General features: G+C 34.4%; 1 protein-coding gene across 1 annotated transcript in view; it reads right to left on the bottom strand.

Moving 5' to 3' along the window:
• The window catches only part of COL24A1 (collagen, type XXIV, alpha 1), a 548,498-nt gene that overhangs the window by 395,049 nt on the left and 148,382 nt on the right, over positions 1-5,067 (bottom strand). The window lies entirely within an intron of this gene.

Genomic DNA, 5,067 nt, shown 5'->3' on the forward strand with positions numbered 1-5,067 from the left:
ATTACTCCCCTCCCTCCCACCTTTCTTTTCTTTCTTCTTTCTTTCTCTCTCTCTCTTTCCCTCATCTATAATAAAAATAAGAATTGTACCAAACTAACTGGATTTTGTGAGTATTAAAGTAGTTATTCTGTATAAAGTACATTGATTGCATAAGTCATCTCCCTGTTATTGAGTTGATTCTGATTCTGTCACAGCAGTGTGACCCAGGCCAATAAATATTTACAGGAGGTGACTGCTCATAGTTCTCTCACAGAGCAAATGGTAGATTTGAACTGCTGCTCTTTGAGTTCACAGCACAAATTACACCATAATACACCATCAAAGTTCAAATAGATATATATTTCATACACACACACATATGTATGTTGATGTTGTTGTGTGCCATAGATTTGGAACTGACTCATAGCTAACCCTGCAGCAGGCTTTCAGAGGGAGAAATGTCACAGGATAAGATTGCCCATTCTTGTCCTATATATATTTGTTGGTTGTAAAGAGTCTTTGAGTTGAATATGACTCATAGCAATCCTATGAACAACAGATCTGGACCTTGTTCTATCCTGTGCCATCCTCACCATCTCTGACACACTTTAGTCCAATGCTGTTGTCGCTGTGTCAATCCAGCCTGCTGACGTCTTCCTTTCTTTTGCTGACATTCCAGACTTCAAGAATGATGTCCTTTTCTAAGGAATAGTCTGTGCCAGCAAAATACACAAAGTATGAGATATAAAGCTTCACTATCTTTGCCTCCAAGGAGTATTCTGGATGCACTTTTTCCAAGACAAACCTGTTTGTTCTTTTGGCAGTTCATGGGATATACAGTACTCTTCTCTTACACCACAACATAAATTCATCAATTCTTCCATCATTCTTATTTACTGTCTAGCCCTCAGGTGTGTAATAAGTTATAGAAAGGACTATGACCTGAATTAGGTTCATTTTAGTCTTCAGATTGACGTCACTTGCTCTTTAGCATTTTAGAGAGATCCCTGACAGCAAACTTTCCCAATTCAATACATCTTTTGATTTCTTGACTTATAGTGCCAAAGGTATTGATTGATGAAATGATTTACAACTTCAATCCTTTCTCCACCTGTCATGATGTGGTCTATTGGCTCAGTGGTGAGGACCATTATTTTCTTGATGTTGAAATGTAATCATATTGAAAACCTGTAGATCTTCTGCAGCAAGTTGTTTCATCAGCATAATACAGACTGATGAGGACATTTCCTCTGACCCTGGTGCTGCCAGCTTCATGGTTTGGTAAGCATACAAATTGAATGGGTTTGGAGAATGATACATCCCTGATGCACATCCTTACTGATTTTACACTATGGAGTGTTCTTTTCTTCCATTCAACAGGAGTTTAGTTATTGATTTTATATTCACACAACTAAGTGTTCTGGGAAGTTCCATATGTGTATATAAGCATGAACGTACACACATATGTGTGCATATATCTGTCATTTTGGAATTGGCTTATACTTGAAAATGCATCACATTTTGGGTTTTTAGTGAGTTTCTGAATAATATGGAAGGAAATTTTTCATCTTTATCTTGTCGAGCTGTTGATGGATTTGAATTGCCAAAGAGTTGCCACTTTTGGATCGGTAATGCAACTACGTCACCAAATCTTTGGCTATTGAAAGCATCATTACTAGAAATTTTCTTGTATTTAAGTTAACTTCAGATTTTCTGTTATTTGAAAGTCTAAGGCATTTTGATTTATATAGTAATTAAGGTCTGCAATCATATATGAGCATTAGATAAAAAGAAAAGTGTTAGAACCATGTGACTTGGGACTGACATTGCCTATCCAATAAATTAGAACATGTCCCTAATCATCAGATTATTCAAAAAAGAGTTAATAGGGGAGCAATAGGAGTCAAAGATACTACATATGCATCTTTACATTACAGAGCCAATAATTTTTATAAACCATAATTTAACTTTCCCCTCACACTTCATTATTCCCCAGAAATATTACAGCAAAGCTATTCAAGCATTTTTATCACATATAAACATGTATTGGTGGCCTATTGGCAAGGAGCTACACTGCCAAACCAAAGGCAAATGGTTTGAGTTCATGAGCTAGGAAAGTTGAGGAATCTCCTTTTAAGAAATTTATATATAGCCTCTGAAAATCTGCTGGAGTCGGTTCCAACTCAAGCCATATAACAATAACATGTGTAATTTAAGTTTTTCTTTCCCTTTGTTCTGAGGAGTTACTAACATTATCCTTTTCTATTTTTTTTCTAGCTAAATATTTTATAACATAATAATGTCACATAGTTATGTAGCTATTCTTGTTATTTGCTATTGAGTTAGATGAGTCATAGCTGACCCTCCAGTGGGTTTTCAGGGCCTGCAAACTGAATAGAAAGAGATTACCCCTCTTTCTCTTATGGAGCATCTGGTGATCTGAACCGACTATGTTTGGGTTGGTAGTGCAAGCCCTTAACACATCAAAGCTCCCTTTAGTTAGGTGTAACATTCATTATTATGATAATTTTAATATAGCCAAATAAAATTAGGATATGTACCTATGGCAGATACATTATCAGGAACTGGTCTTTATATATGGAAATAAATATTGTATTTTTATACCTACTGCATAATGTCAGTCCCAACTTATAATAATCTTCCATTGGAAAACTGCCTGTCTTCATTTCATAAACCATATGGTATATGCAGACTGTGGATCTTTACTTAACAATTTAATATTTCACATATTGCATCTCCATGGCTACATACGGCAAGTATAATTTAGGAAACTTAAACCCAAATTAGCAATACTATGCAAGAACATATAACTGTGGTTTACTTATTAAAAATTTACTGTAAAAAGTTCATGCCAAAGGTCATGAACAGAATAATTAACAGTATATTCCAATTAAATTCCTTTAGATCAATAAAAAGACCAAATTATTTGACTGATGAATTGGATACATCATTTATTAATCTGTAATATCACTTAAATATTGTGTGGACCAGTTGTGGTATGCTGAAGATATTTTTTCCTACTGAAAAAAATTACTTGTTATGTTCACCAAGGGAAAAATCTTCACCTCATATCACCTAAGAAGACTGAATTTTTTTATTGGTGTTACAGCAAACTTAAATGTTTTGAATATTTCTTCTTTGGATGGTTATTCATTTCCAAAGTAATCAAAATAAAAACATTTCATTCACTCCTTCTTAGAAATATATTACAAAAACTCATTTAACAATGAAAAATCTAGTTATAAATATTAGTTTTCTGAAATTAAAATTTGGCCTGGATAATATTTAGAGATGAAATTGAAATTTGAATTGATAATTGAAATTTAAATTCTAAATATTATTTTTAAATTGTCGGCTTTCAGACTCATGAATGACTCTCCATTGGGTTTTTGGAGGTTGAAAATTGGATGGGAAGAGAGATTCTCTGTATTTCTCCACTGGAGCTTCTGGTGGAGCAGAACAATCAGGGAGGTACAAACTTTGGGTTATCAGTACAACTTGTTATGAACTACACCACCAAAATTCCTTGACAATATATTGATCATTTTTTTCTGGGGGAGAAACCCAAAAGGAAATATATTAACATTGTTCGAGTCTATTTTTTTCAAATTGATAGTGCAAAAAAATTCAACTAAAAAATCTGTTGAATGCTAGTCAGACAAAAAAAAAAATAGAACTGGATAGATGGGACAGAGAATCAGTGAGCTAGAAGACAAAAACCTCACTAGAAACACTCTTGAAGAAAAATTAGAGATGAAATGTAAAGAATATGAAGAAAATATTATAATCATGAGGGAGGGCATAAAAGGAACAAAATAAATATGGCTGGAGTTCTAGAACATGCGAGTGACAGGGAAGTCACTGAGAAAATGGTGGAAGAAAATTTCCAAGTAATTTGAAGAAAGGGGAAATTCACATTCAAAATGCCCAGTAAACACCAAATAGACTATACCCAAAAAGAAAAGAACAAAAAGATATATCATAGTCAAATTCTCCAAATTAAAAGATAAGTATAGAATTCAAAAACTGGACTGCTACCTGTAGAAAGCTGAAACAGGATCAAAGACCTGGTCATAAAAACCAAAACCATAAAATTCATAAAAGACATATTAGGATCAAGTTTAGAGAGCCTAGTCCATGGTATTAAAAAGACTGACAAATATAGCCAGAAATACACAATCTGAAGAGGATAAAATTGATGAATAGGATCTTCTAAAGATTAAATCCCTGAGTTCATAAAAGATATTTTCCAACAGAGTGAAAAGAAAACCTACTAACTGGGCAAAATAATTTAGCAATACCATTTCAGACAAGGGTCTTATATCAAAAGTTTACAGAATTCTACAGAGTCTCCACAAGGAAAAGACTAATAACAGCAATACAAAATGGACAAAAACATGGAAAGAATTTTCAGAGGAAGATATTTGGATGACAATCAGACACATGAAGGAATACTCAAAATCACTGGCAATAAGAGAGATGCAAATCAATACAACAATGAGATACCAGTAGCAGTAGTAAAGTTTAATAGGCCAGTGAATAATAAGTGTTAGAGAGGATGTGGAGAGATAGGAACTCTTATACATTGTTGGTGGGATTGTGGAATGATACAACCAGTCTAGAAGGCAGTATGGCATTTCCTTAAAAAGCTGAACATAGACCCAGCTATTCCACTGCTTGGAATATACCCAAGAGAATAAGAACTGAGGCTTGTGCACCAATGTTCATAACAGCGTTATTCACTATTACAAGAATATGGGAACAGCCTAAATCTCCAAACACAATGAAATGGATTGAGAAATTATGGTACATTCACATGATGGAATGATTTTATAAATTACTACCTAACTTGGGAGGGACTGGAGACACTATGCCAGGTGAACTCAGTCCTCTAAAGATAAATCCTATGTAAGACCATTATTGTAGAACAAGAATTAGGATCCAAGCTGGGGAAAAGTGGGAACAGAGAGGTGAGAATGAGTGAGGGAAGACATTAATCACAGGGTCCCACAGTTTGATGGGAGGAGGGAGTAGGGGCCAAGGAAATGGGAAAGATCTGTGTGAAAA

The sequence above is a fragment of the Elephantulus edwardii genome, unplaced genomic scaffold (genome assembly GCF_000299155.1).
Source record: "Elephantulus edwardii isolate Elephantulus edwardi_28Jun2011 unplaced genomic scaffold, EleEdw1.0 scaffold00227, whole genome shotgun sequence".
NCBI lineage: Eukaryota > Metazoa > Chordata > Mammalia > Macroscelidea > Macroscelididae > Elephantulus > Elephantulus edwardii.